This window comes from Misgurnus anguillicaudatus, chromosome 23 (assembly GCF_027580225.2).
Source record: "Misgurnus anguillicaudatus chromosome 23, ASM2758022v2, whole genome shotgun sequence".
Lineage (NCBI taxonomy): Eukaryota > Metazoa > Chordata > Actinopteri > Cypriniformes > Cobitidae > Misgurnus > Misgurnus anguillicaudatus.
This window is the reverse complement of record NC_073359.2, coordinates 12,252,176-12,267,155: the sequence shown is the minus strand read 5'-3', so window position 1 is coordinate 12,267,155 and position 14,980 is coordinate 12,252,176. Positions and strand designations below refer to the sequence as shown.

At 36.7% G+C, this 14,980-nt stretch overlaps 1 long non-coding RNA gene across 1 annotated transcript; it reads right to left on the bottom strand.

Moving 5' to 3' along the window:
- Positions 1–9,241: 9,241 nt before the first annotated feature.
- LOC141359371 (uncharacterized) lies at positions 9,242–14,762 on the bottom strand. The gene is made up of 5 exons (XR_012365833.1): positions 14,624–14,762; positions 14,175–14,262; positions 12,169–12,243; positions 11,753–11,902; positions 9,242–9,717 (listed from the first exon to the last, which is right to left on the bottom strand). It is a non-coding gene; the product is annotated as an uncharacterized lncRNA (long non-coding RNA).
- Between the last annotated feature and the right edge of the window lie 218 nt (positions 14,763–14,980).

Below are 14,980 nucleotides of genomic sequence, written 5' to 3'. Positions count from 1 at the left end.
ACAGCTCATTGTCTGTCTGGTTCTGGTGCAGTGCTCTGACAGGGCTGTCAGGGGACTGTGCTCGCTGTCACTGGATGTCCTTCAAAGAGAAACAGCCCAGATCTTCTGTGTCTGGGAAAGATTTAAAATTCATCCCAGCCACAAGCGGAGGTCAAGGCCATTGACCACCCTGACCACGGCAAAATCAGCCAACAAATTAGATTCTTAACCTGTAACAGTTCAAGGACAGTCTTTAAAGAGAAGGAACGGGACATAAAAAGTATGATGTGGCTCGATATGAGCGTACAGTGTAATTTTATGAGACAAGTGTGAATGCGCCATTGTGCTCGGAAAACTAGCAGGGTCATTACTGTCATGAGGGGCCTTTTAAAACTTTATTTGTACAAACGCAAGATAATGGATGATTTAAAGCCACAATATTTCGCCTCTCTATCACCATCTCTGTTTGAAACATAAAACTGCAGGTGGCTTTATGTACTTATCTTAACGTGTATTGAGGAATAAGTGACTTTCCCATGACATTAAACCGGACAGGTCAGATTATAAATAACTTTTATAAGCTTACTGTTGTGAGGTACAGTAACAGTTTTAAACTCATGGTTTATAAATACATTTATTAGTTAATTTGAAGTAGTAAAATTCTTTGAGATTCACCAATGTTCACAGAAAACAAACTAATAAGACTTCTATCTTTAAAAGAGGCACATACATTACAAGACAGTATTGCATTACCCAGTAGCAGATCACTCAAGGTCCCCTTCCCATTTGCAATGCTGACGCTTACAGATTTACAGCTCTGTGTGGTCGGCGCTGGTGGTTGAAAGCTTAGAGTCACGCTGTGTAGCATCACCTTGATGACTGCTCAGTTCCAACCCTTGATTAATTCCCCTCCAGTTCTTTCCTGTTTCGCTGGGAAAACCTTCCAAGTTTCCACACTTAGGTTCCTCTCGTTTGAAGTGGACCTCTTTCGATTTTCCCTATTCAGCAGCTCATCCACATTCAAGTACTGCCCGGTCTCTTAAACAACAGAACTCCCATCCCATTGTTCGCCCGCAAACACCTTTGACCACTCCGAGAGGGTCCATACAGGATGCACACTGGAATGTGGCCACACTGGGGCTTTAACCTAGCAGGGAAACCATTTGTTTAATTGCCCGTAATTGGAAAGGGGCAAGGGAATGTGATGTGTGCTCAGCTTGCTGTGGTTCGTTACGTTCTGAAAGCACTTCGAGCAAATCCGAGCAGCATGGGAGATGCGTAGCTAAACCAACACAGAACTGCAGCATTAAGCCACCGGGAAGCAAATGTTCAAAACTAGAACACATATTGTTGTTTTCTGCATGGAAACGTGCCAGAGCGAATTTCCTTTTTGTAACTACCACTTCGGCTTTGAGGGGATCAGTATGTGACAGATGGTTTTTGTGGAGTTTGACGAATGTACTTGTACGACAAACAAATTGTCGGGACTTATATCCATACGAAAGGCATTAACGAAACCAAAGGCATAGATCATCCATGGTTCATATCGCCGAAATGCTCAACCATGAAAAGATTACCATCTGAGCAGCCGATGCATATTTGTTTTCCGCACCCATGCCAGGGCTTTCATGAAAAATGGAACGGGCATAATCAAGCCTTGAAATGGACGTATTGGTTAAGTTCTGTCTCACCCAATCCATTGACTCGCATCCATCATCATCATACGTTTATTAATAGACAGAACACAGCGATTGGATTCAGTGGTCGTGATGGATTGGTGCAGCAGCCATGCTTGGGCTGTTTTTCCTGAGAATCTCAATCGTCAGATGAAAGATGAAAGCAACTGCCTGGCCTGACCCAAAGATCTTTAGTCTGGAGATGAGCACAGTCCAGACATGAAGCCTGATTGAATGATTGAATGCAACTGACCCTTTAAAAAAAGTTCACCCCTCTTGGTCTGGCTGTTCAGAGCCCATTAAAATGCAAGATGATATATAACACAAGTAATTCATCTTGATAGTTCAACTTCTCTATCTGCGCTTTTTTGTATTTGACCTCATGACATTGCCCGATTTGTGCCGACACTCGTATCTAAAAGACATCTGGCTAGCCATAGTACAAATATACACCCTCTCACTGGCCTATCAGAGAAGTGAAGTCATGAAGTCTTTGGGTTTGATTGGTTAGAACGGTCCCATTAGTTTCTGCAGGTACTGTATATACAGTAACTACAACATCTGCATATTTTCAGTTCATTCAAAATTACATTATATATAGATCATATACGCTGCCAATGTTTCATTTTATAAAAGTAAATAAAGTAGCGCCTGATTCTGTTTGGAAGACTCTTAAAATCATGAAATTGAATCTTTTTCCTCTTGTCTGCCAGTCTCTCACATCACAGCTCAAGGAAAACTCTCAGTTCTTGGGCCTGTGTGTGTTCTCGCAATGCCATCGGCCAATCAAATCTGTCATGACATCATTCGCCGCGGCTCCAGAGTAATTTGTCACATGCCATTTATGGCTCAGGTAACTGGCCTCGAAACAACCTGGCAGGAGTATTTCAAATTGGCAGCTTCCTCTGCCAGCCGAGCAATTGCCCATGATATAAATGGGAATGCTAACAGATATCTTTTTCCAGGTATTATAGAACTGCTTGCGTGAATACAGGCAGTAAAGAACGCTGGGAATAAAGGAGTCTCTATGATCTATCTGGGTAATGGACAAGCTTGGACAGCCTTATGACCCAAGCTGATCAATACCTTAATGGTAACAAGAATTCCCGCTCTTTATGTTTCCCAGAAGAAACCTATTAATGAGTTTGTCCCATTATCACCTTTTCAAGACAGTTGGAAGAGTCGTTCAATTGATAATAAAGCATAAAATGAATCCAAAAGAAATACATTTTAAAGAAACAAACGTCAAATGAAAGAAAATGAAAAAAAATTTAATAACTGTGCATCACAATGCTACAAAAAAATGGTCCCAGGCTGTTACTGGAGCAGTACCCATGTATACATTTAGTACCAATATGTAACTTTAAGGCACTTATATAAACCCTATTGGGTGGTTTCCTGGACAGGGATTAGCTTAAGACAGGACTATGCCTTAGTTTAATTATGAAATATAACTAGTTTTAACAAACATGCCTTACAAAAAACATTACTTGTGTGCATTTTGAGGAAAAACAAAGGGCACTGATGTGTTTTAAGATATGTCAGTGCAAGTTGTTTTCAGTTTGTACAGCTCTTACATTTATTTTGGTCTAGGACTAGCTTTTTGAAAGGATTCCACCACAGTGACAACTGGACCATTTTGACCTTCTTTTCTGACATTGTATGGATTTACACAACATTTCTCTATTTTAGTTCATCTAAAGAACTTTTTTTGTCTGTAGCTGGGTTTCCATCCAAGCGTGAAACAAATCTTTTCAAAATTTGCAAAAAAAGAAAAACAAAAAACTGCAAATTAGTAGAGGTGTAAATTGGACGGTTCATTACGAATTGATACAAAATCGATTTTCTCCGCCAGCAATGCGATTTTTGCCGATAAAACACTTCTTGCGATTTCAATTTAAACCGATTCATTTGTTGATATTTTTATATTACGTGCCTAAATAAGCAGTTACACTTTTACTTACAAATGCAACCAAAACATAAAACATGAACATTTAATTAAACACTTTGTAAATAACACAATCTCTGTCCCAAATGTCACATAAAATCAAGCTTATGATGGCAACAGTCAAAGTTTTTCAGTATTTTTTGCCATAATGTGCAATAGTGACAATCATTGAGGTAGTTTTAGAATGTTTTTTATTAAATTGAAAAATAAATTAATATAAAAAATAAATCTGTTAAACATTTGATCTGTCACACAACTTCAGATCTAACAGTCAAACAAGTGCTGCAGTGGTCTGTTTGAGAGACTTTTCTTTAAATCAAATAAAAAAAAAATATTCGTAAATCAATTATATTCGTAAGAAATAAAATCGATGTATCTATCCATATCTATGTATTGTTACACCCCTATGAATTAAGGTGTTCAGAGTTGTCTGAGCGAATGACGATGGCATTGGTAACCTACAGTAGTAAACAACAGTGAATAAATCAAGGCACGCTTAGAAAATGGAGACAGGATAGCATTTAGTTACGATTGGGTTATCAATTTACTAGTCAGTGCAGCTTGTAATTGCCAAACTAATGCTGTGCACAGAAGAAGAAATTCAGAATTTTTGATGCAAAGGCGTTACGACAACGTCGAGCCCCATATATGGGAAAGACAACGTCAGGTGATACTGTACAGCTAGACAATCAGTCATGTGGATTAAATTTTTGCTTTGTCTGAATTTATTTGGAAAATGCGTTTCCATCTCCCATTATTTCCATTTACTCTTTTTCGCATAAGTCAAGCGAGATTTTGCAAATTAAGGGATCTTTATTTAAAATGTGGTGTTTTCATCACTCGTTTCTTATGTAATACTTCAAAATGCGCATAAAATCAGGGTGATGGAAACCCTGTGAATGTTTAAACTGGATTTTTATTACTTGAATTATATTTTATTACTTAAATAATGAAAATTCAGGTAAGAGGATGGGGGTTTGACCAAAATAAAAGATGGATAAAACACAATGTCTTGCGTCGAGCTCCATCGGAGATTAAGGTCCCGAAAATGTTTTTGTCCTCAAGATTTTTGTGTGGGGCCAACTCTTCATGCATTTACAAAAAGGTGAAGTGTTTTCAAATCCTTATGATGTGGTACACGTGGAATTTTCATTACAGCGGTAATCCAAATAAGCATTCTTGCCTATGACTCTAGGATGAATGGTGGAGAAAGAAGGGTTGAGGGTTTTTCTGCAAAATTCTTATTTCCTTCATGAGAAATCATACTTTAGAAGCCTGATTGGATGAGCTGTTTTTCACTGATATGTCAGGTCTTAACATATCAAATAAATACTTGAGTTACCTAGTGGAAGAATCGTTTATTAGAAAGCAATTAGGGGTGTAACTCATCCTAGAAATGTGTGAACCATTAATGTAAATTAAGAAAAACAATTAACTGTTTAGCATCCTTGTTTTTTGTTGTACATCTTTGTGATCTGCTTATCTGTGAAATTCAGGCTTAAGTCTTATAATCTAATTATGCCATTTGGAGCAGCAAAATTTGATTTCACATTGATTTCAATCTTTGACAGGAACTTTCTTGGTCAATATTAAAATACTTGCACAGACTGGATCACACGTGTGATTAATAAAACAATAGATTCATTTTCTCCCACAACGGCCTCTAGTCCTACCACCCTTTCACCCCACCTACACTGAAGGGGGCTGGGTAATATGCTGAGTAAAGAGAGGGTCCGCATACCATATCATCTTCCCTGCCAGATGTGTGTCCGGGGTCAGGACTGTGTGTGCGTACAGCACGCTGCCGTTTCGGCCGCCTGGCGCACACAGGAATGTGACACTTGCTGGCACTTGACGCCACCGGCCTGTCAGTATAATGAATGGTGCGACACAGACCCGAAGCACACGTAAAACCGTCCCTTACACAAGATCTTTATTAAGCTTTTATTTTAAGCCTTCCTTCCACGTCACAGCACGGTTCACAAGTTTCATGTATACGTCCGACATAATTCATATCCATCTCCTCAGGCAGAAGAAAATAAATAAAAGAAGGACAAGATGTATACTACTGTACAAAAGTTTAGGGTCACTTATTATTTATTTATCTTACTTGTGCTCTATTCATGACTAGGAAATACTTTAATATTTATTTTCATCTTAAACGTTGCCACAATGTCATTAATATATATTTTATCAAACAGCTTCACAGGTTTTTTTTTAAACAGCATTGAAGAAGTTAACATCTATTTGGGGTTATTATTATTATTATTTTTTTCATTATTTGGTCCAAGACATTCATAGAAATAGATAAACATATGCTTCAGATATAAACATTCATGAAAAAAAAAACATTTCAGTTAAGTGACCGGTAGTGTGGAAGAATGACTAAATAGATATAATAACCTCAATTTCTGCATTGCTGAAATGAATCTCAAAGTTTATTTCAGACTCAGCTTGTCTTTCTTGAAGAGCAGATTGATTTCACTTTCTGACTGGTGTTAATTTATGTTAACTGCTGGGCGTTACACTCAAATTGCAATCAATGGAGCCATGGCTGCAAGCCAGAGATCGACTCATATTGAACATCAATTGTTTCTGCCTAACCGCACTGAGCGACCCTTGCATGCAGATAGAGTACATCTAAATCTAATCTGTCTCGGCCTGGAAAACTGCATTTGCTGCACGGTGCAACGTTTCGACCCCATTAAGACGCGAGGCAGTACATTTAGCTTTGGTTTGTGGATTTAATGCGGCCATTTCATTCATATTTTCCACAGGCAATTTACTCTGGAATTCGAATTTTTCTTTGCGTAAATGAAATCCCGTTCCCACACTGGGCAGATGAGGAACGCCGAAATCAACCTCATTCTCAGAGTTACGACAACACACGCACAAACAAAATACCAACCTACTGGAAACTATGTATGGGTCTGGAAGGGATTTTTGTGCAACATGGAGGACAGTCATTTAAAATAGTGAGAGGGTTCTGCGAAACACAAACATGATTTTTAGACTCTCTTGGTTGTTTTATTTGTAGCAATTTTAGTTATTAAAATAAAACTTCAGAATGAATAACTGCTGTAGCTTACTGCTTGCAGTGTAATACTGTGCAGTATACTGCATTGAAAGCCCTAATGTTGTTTGTACTTAAAAAGTCAAGTAATCATGACTTAATAAATTGTATTTTGGATCCATAGCTTCACAATCTTAGTTTGTTTAACTTACAAAAATGTAAGTGCAATGAACTTATCAGTAAAGAAGTTACCCATAAGCCTTTGCGCCTGAAAATGTTTGATTATTTACACTTGTTCAAAGAATAACAACTGATAGGATATAAAACAGTTGTTAATAAAATTTCTTTGAGTTTTACACTCTTTGTAGTATTATTGATGCTGTTTTGTTGTAATTTTTTTTTTTTTTTTTTGAGAAGTCACCGTTCAACTCATTGTATTTCTCTCCACCTAAAAATTGCTCCCATCTACAACTGACCCAAATGCTGTCTGCCATCATGGATCAAGTGCCATCATTGCCACACCTGGCCCATACTTGGCTGACATACTGTATGCCAGTGCCGGCAGCACGCCAGCAGTGCCATCATGAGGCCACATTTGGCCCGAGTTAGTCTGCTATCTGGGAAAAGGGGCTCAAGCACCCCTAAAACTTGTAAGAAATGTTGTTTTTCTAAAATTTTTTGTTCATCTTTGTTGATCATCTCTTTTCTGGTCAGTCGTAATGGAAACATGGTGTTTGGACCAGAGTGAAAACAAAGGTCATATCAGTGTATACCACCAGTACCGGTTAGTTATATGTGAAATCACTAACTGTGGCTTTTTAAATAAATTGTTATTCATTCCTAGATTTATATCTGTTATTTTTCAGTTGTGTCTGACTATAAAACTAAACAATAATTTTTTTTAAGTGTGTCACACGTAGATTAATATGAAGAGGATAACGTTGTTAGTGCAGGAGTCACAAGTGTTCTGACATATAGTAAAGGTAATGGTTCAATTAAAGGACTGTTAAAAGAAAAGCTGTAAATTAACAAACTATTAATAAACCTACCATATGTTGTAGGCATAAAAGTTACAAATTAGGAGATTTGTCATTTTGAAAACGGCTTAAAACAGTATATTGACATAAAACCATATCACACTGCTGCTGTAGCCCACCTTTTGTCCTGTATTTTATAGTGACAGTTGGCAACCTTATATGCCTCAAGAGACTTCAATATGGCATTAATGGCAAAAAAGTGCTAGCTCACCATTAATCAGAAGTAAAAAATTTGGCAAAAAATGCATCTCAAAATTCATCAGATTGATGCTTTAAAATATGTAATTTTAAATAAATTCTTATGAGGGAGCATGCCTCTGGACCCCCCTATAGGGGTAATATCCTTCTCACCTTTTTTACCCCTGACCCATTTTCATGCCTAAAAGGTCTAAAAAAATCAGGATTTTTGAGTTGGTTGAACCAATGTTAAAATGATAAAGTTATTTTACAATGGACATATTTTGGGGTTTTGTGTGAAAAAAGGGTGGGTGGTGGCAGCGGAGCTCATTGGGTGCTCAGCATCCCTAAACCTCTAACCCTAGAATCGCCTCTGTGAGTTAAAATGAGTAAAATTGTATTTGAATTCTTGTTTTTTAATCAAAATATGAGTTAAAAACAAAAAAATTGAATAATTTGAGTATTTCTAAATTAACACATTATTGAACTTCATTTTATCATGTATAATCCACTTATATTTGTAGAAAGGAAATTAACTTAATATTGTGTTGAAATTACATGAATGATTTAAATAAACATAACTAACTAGTATACTCGTAGTTCTCAGCATGCTTTGCATGGGACTGCATTTGGAGGGTAACATTTGAAATGAAACGCTATTTTATGTGTTTTAACTAAAAAGAAAGACTTCTTAGTGTTTAATGTTCATTTATCTTCGAGCATATCTATGCAAGCATTATAACATTACTTACTAGTACAAAAGGGCCAAGTCAGCATCGGTCAGAAACCCCTCCGCCCAATATAATTGATCCTCGTCCTTCTTTTTATTCTGTCACTCTCCCCTTTTCTCTTTCTGGTCTCCTCCGACAAAAACCTTGGGTTTCTTTTTCTAGGTTGCTGCTTTAGCCATGACAAAAACATCAGGAAAATAAATAGTTGCGCTCTCACATCCGAATTTGAGGAAGTGGAGGAAGTGACGTATGCCGTAAAGCAGATTTTTGTAGTTTTTTGTTTTGTGCTCAGGTTACTACCCGAAACCCCAAGTTTAAAAGTACGAGTAAAAGCAATACAGACCCCGTCAGGCTATGGTGGACATGTCATTCAACCTATTTCAAGTCGATGTACCATAACAAGGGTCTTGAAAATATATTCTAAAGGTTGAAAAACTTCAAAGTGTCACTTTAAAAAAGGCTGCGAGTTGACTCAACTTAAAACATTCAATGCAGCCAGTTGCCTTACTTACTATAAGTTAGATCTACACTGTAAAAAGAATCCTGTGAAAAATACAGTAACTTGCTGGCAGCAATTAGCTAGTAAGTTGCTGTATTTCATTTCACAGTATTCTTACTGTAAATGTAATTGCAGTAAAATTAAAATTACTGTAAACTCTTTTAAAGTAATAATCACAGTACTGTATTTCATAACTACTACTGTAATAGGGATTACTGCATTTATTTTGTGTACTGTAAAATGAAGACACTGTTTGTCACAAAAATGCCATTTATTTTATCACTTTAAATTACAAAAATTCATAAATTAAAAATAGCATAGCATACATTTTTTGTGTTACATTTTTTCTGTGAACATCTCAAAACGTTTCTGAACATATACATTTTTTTTTAAATATGTTAACATTTTTCTGTGAATGTTTCATTTAATTTCAACACTTTTCTGAACATACAAAAACACTTTTTTTCTGAACACACAAAACAATCAATATTTATTAAAAAGTTTCTGGTAAATTACAAATGCATAAAAGTTAAATGATTTACATTTACAGCAGGATTTCAAACCTGAATATTGTTTTTCTCCAAGACCTTTTTTTCAGAAATATTATTCTTTTAAATCTGGACATGAACTAGTTGACTTCCTGGGCTGGACTCTACCCTGTAATGAAAGAAATTGACTATTAATGTAAAAGCAAGACAGATGGGTTGATGACATATACATAAAAGTTTACTTCGCAGTGTTTTACTTTTAAATAAACAATTTTAATTTTTTATATGCTCTGTTGGTGGTTTGTGGAGTTTACAGTTTACAGTTAGTGATACAACAGTGAAATTTATGGTAAATATTTGTTAATTTGTGAATGGAAAAGTATTGTTTCACTCGACGCGCCAAACACATATTTTGAAATGACGAACCACACACATGATGGGCTACATACATGTTGTGACAAACGCCCTCGAAAAAAGAAGTCACCGGCTGCCACTGTATTAGACTATCTGTGCTGCTTTTCTACCTTTTGCATGGCGAGTTAAATTAAACGTTTGATATTTAACAATAGCACAACAGTTAATTAAAAAAAAAAACACTTTAAGAAGTATTTTACTAATCGGGTAGTTGGTTAAAGAATGAGTACTCAAATATTTGTTCCCATTCTTAGTGAAAACTAGGGCTGGGAAAAAAATCGATTTGATTTTAAAATCGAGTTGGTAGGTCAAATTGATTCATATTCCAAAAAATCAATTTTTTTAGATTTTTTTCTCCCCCTCTGCAGTATAGCGCAGTAAATACAGTGTTTCCCAAAGGCTCTACTGGGCATTCCGCACAGATAAATTGCGACCCACCCAGGAAAAAAAATCACTTTACGAATTTCCGAATTTTCTGAACTTGACTGGATGACCCGTGTTTTGTTGAGAGAGCCCGTGAAGATGCACGCGTCATAAACTCATCATCCAGCGCATCATAAACTCATCATCCAGCGCGGCAAACTGGATCAACTGCAGCACATACTGAGGTAACTGAGCAGCCAGGGAACTACACTGCGACCAAAATGCAAATGGTCGCATATGCTTATGTGCATATGTGTTTATAGCATCCAAGTTGGCTTCTTTTGCGTGCAAGCACGTTGTGTCTCTCCCGTTGAGTGTCCGTTCACGTGCTCTTTGTTTCTCAATGAATTGGGTGCGACGCGAAGCAAGCTCACAGTGTCACATTGTATCCTTTCATGTTTCTGAACTTGAGCAGAGTGTTACCATTAGAGGTCTTTCTTCACTGAGAGCACCCGTGTGGTTCCGGGTTTATATTTGAAATGGTCAGTCTGGTCCGGGTCGGTTCTACTTTATTACTTTGGGTCCCAAATATGATTAGTATTGTGTTTAAAACCAGAGTCGATCGCAGAACGTCCGTGAGTGCTACCGCGCTAAAGCTCGAGTGCAGTTTCAGCGTGCCTCCGGTTTCTATGGTGATAACAACTGGCTCTTGTTGCGACAACGCGCTGCATTTTCTTTATCCCATTTTATTATAATCTTACTATTAATAGTAAAAGTGCCTATCTAATAGAAATTATTACCATTATAACATCAGTCACATGTATAATCTATAAACATGCACTGTCTATTAATATACTGTACATAGTATTGAATTAAATTGAGTTTGATAAAAGGAGTCATCAAATTGCTTCATATATCAGTGCAAAAACATTAAGTGTTTTGTGGTGCTTTGACAAACAGTGTCAGCTTTATTTATGGCAAAGAAAGTTTGGGGTGGTTAGATTAATGAAATATAATGTGAAATTAATATTAATGTTCAATAATTCAAAGTATTGTGTATAGTAGTGTATAGTACATGTATAGTAGACCATTTTTTTGTCGGTGAATTATAATGATTGCCCTTTTCACCAGCTACCACCACAAGTAAATTTCAGATCTGTGGGAAACACTGATATACATTTTGCATTTGCCAAATCTTCCTTCCTAACCCTTCCTCCAATTTTTTGTTGATGCATTTTAACTAAATATAATAAATATATATTTTAAAAATATATACAGTTTGCAATTATTTTGTTTTAAATGGGGGCGGGGAAAAATCGATTCGAATCGTAAATCGAGTTTTTTATTAAAAAAATCTCAGATTTTTTTATGGGGACGAATCGCCCAGCCCTAGTCAAAACTATATAAAAAAACAAATAAGTGCTTACCTCTGGATAAATCCCAATGTAGTGGCTGCCTCATACATAGTATGACGCAAAAAGGCTAGAGCAGATGTGAAATCACAACCGTCACTCAATTAGAGGAGAACTCAGCACTCGATGGAAAGCATCCATTTTTTGCCCTCAGATTGGACTCTCCTAAAAAATATTAAATAAAAGTTGACATTGCACAGTATTCAATCTGATATGGTTTACTATTTTACATAAGCAAAATTAATTGAAAACACTAGCCCTACATAACTACCTCTTTCTTTCCTATTAGATCAATAACCACTAGAGAATTTTGGAATAGACGTGCAAGATGACATAAAACTTTGTTCACACAGTGACTTGATACAAATACGCTTTATAGATGAAGTAACCCCTAAAATTGGCATCTATTATGTTGAGTGCTGGGATCATACCGAGCATGATGAGCCTTGGAGTGCTTAGCATGGAAATCTGGGCCTCAGCATCTGCTTACTGTAGGTGGAAGTTTCCTGTAACACAAAATAAACAAACAAAAAAATAACTTTTAGAAATCACAAGTACAATATTCATAAGAGTAAAAGTGTGTCAATACTGTACAAAATAACTTGCATAAACCAAGAGAAAAACAGCTTCTTCCTGTTGCATGGTTTCTGTGCACTTTAACATGTTTGATATATTAATTTATACAACAGTTCTTTCTGGTTCTCGAATCTGATTGGCTAAGAGCTATGCGATATTCTACTGATAACGGCACAGTAACCGCTTCACCTTTCGTATCATTCCGCCACCTAGTGAATGGAGGTCCTTTAAACAGCCTCATCTCTGAATGGAAAAACTGCACGCAAACACGGACAAACACAGACGCGCCGTCTCATTAGTTCACTAGCTCGTTAGGGTTGCTGCGGTGACAGAATTTTCCCACCGGTTAATCAGCACGTGACAAATCCGATGATACCGATATCACCGTGTGGGAGGGGCTTATAAATGCTCATGCAGACGTGCGCATTTTACTTTCACTTTTGAATCACGCAACTGTTTAAATGCAGCGCTTGCATACGCCCGGCCCAATAAATATTATGACAAAAACGAGTAAGACCATTCAGTTGTAAGTGTTTGCTCTCTCTAACGAAACTAAATGATTTAATTACAAGAAAAATATCAAAACGTTGGTGAAAGACGGTGTCGCGGTGGGCAAGTGATCTAAACGGTGAGAGGCTGAAGCACCAGTAATCACCATTTCACAGACTATCGCGACAAGCCTATAGCTCGTAAATCAGTCTGTGAATCCCAATCGGAAGCGACTATTCCGTCAAAGATCAGCGACTTCCATGTAACGGGACCCTCAGTGTATGTAGATAAAAAGTCTCGTTCTAAGTTAATAAACACATAACGGTTCATACTGAAAGGTCTTTATACACCCCTGATCATATAGTTTTGTATATTATTTTGCATTTCTGTCAAGAGATCCTTCTAAAAATTACACACGGCACCTTTAATGGGAGTTATGTCTTGTCACATCGTGTGGACGATTAACACTTGGAAAGAGGAATGTAAACAATTTTTTTCTGAAGCAATATCTCTTATCAGAACGCGAAAACACCGTGGAACTGCAGGTTAGCACCGCAGCTTTTAAATGTGGACATTGATCATTTATTTTATCGTGACGTGACTATTAAAACATGTTATGAGGTATTGCCACTAATATATTTAAAAGCAGCATGCAAAAACATCTCTCTGACACTGATAAATAACCGTTTTATATAGTACTGACAAGAACAAGGTGTAATAATAATCGAGTGCTCGTATCGCGTTAAGAATAAATGGGAAAGCATAGTAACATTATAAAATTATAGTTTTATTAACTTTCACCTCGCGCCAAAACAATAACAAACACAAAAGACACTAAATATGAATAAGAAAACGATTAATAGTTTCATTATGACACCAAATACTGCTGATTTGATCTCATTTTGACCATCAAAAACAAACAAGGCCAACATGAGAGCCAGGGAATATCTGTCAGAAATATAGCCCAGAGAGGGCGGTGGTCAGCGGGGCGAGTGAACACTGATGTCCGCTCATGCTTTGGTTCTCATTCGTACCGAATCTCACTAAGCAAACGTTCAAACAAGCGATATCTTTACCAATCGACTGCAGATTTAAATATAATACATATACATTCTCGACTGAACTAGTCATAAAACTACACTTTGTGACCAAGAAACGGTAAAAAAATCGTGAAATTATGAAAAATGTGTGTTATGCTTTCTTTCGAATCGGCCCGCTCCGTTTCCTCAGGCAGCAACGTAAGCGAGCAAGAGAAAAAAACGTGAGATTTAAACAAATATCGCGCCAATAAATACAAAAATACTCACTTTTAAATTAATTTTGGTTCACAATGCTAACGCTATAATTAAATTAAAGACTGGATAAGTCTTACCTCATATCTCCTCAGCTGCGTTTTCTTTCAGCTCGAGAGACTGGTTTCAGCCTGCGTGCGGAGGTCGCACTCGCATACGTCATCAACCCTGGTTTATTTAAGTTAACTGACCATTAGATTCGCAAGTCATAAGCATATTAAACAATTTACTATTAACTAATAATAACAGTCAACTTTATAATTGTTAATATTCTGAAACAAGCATTGAGACACGGCCAATTACTATTATTATTAAATTATTATCCTTCTCTAAACTAATGAAGTTATAAAATGTTGCCAAACTAGAAAATATATCGAAATCATGCAGAATTATATATTTGTGGTAATAAAATTACAAAATGCACACACAAGACGGTGAAGTGTGCTGCTCATTCTCTCTCAGTGCACTCTTAAAGTTGAACAAACAGACTTTACAAGAGTAAACTTTGGAATTAAATTAGCAAATTTACCTTTCTGAAGTAAAAATTCAGATGAAAGTGTGGAATCTCGTAGCTTTCCTTGGCTGAAGAAAAAAATCCTTTAGAAATTGCTGTATTGTGATTCACAGGAAAAATATTTTTACTGTAGAATTTACCCGCCGTTGAAAAAAGACCTGATGCTTTGCAGATCTACAGCAACATGCTGTATACAAGTTCTACAGTATGCATTTGCTCATTTTACAGTAATAATGCTGTGAAAACTACAGAAATTTGTTACAGTGTAGGCATTTCACATGACACAACAAACACATATTTTGACATGACGAGCAACACACGACACTTTGAGAGTAGTCACTGACCACCACTGCGTGCAAAGAAGCGTGTTAA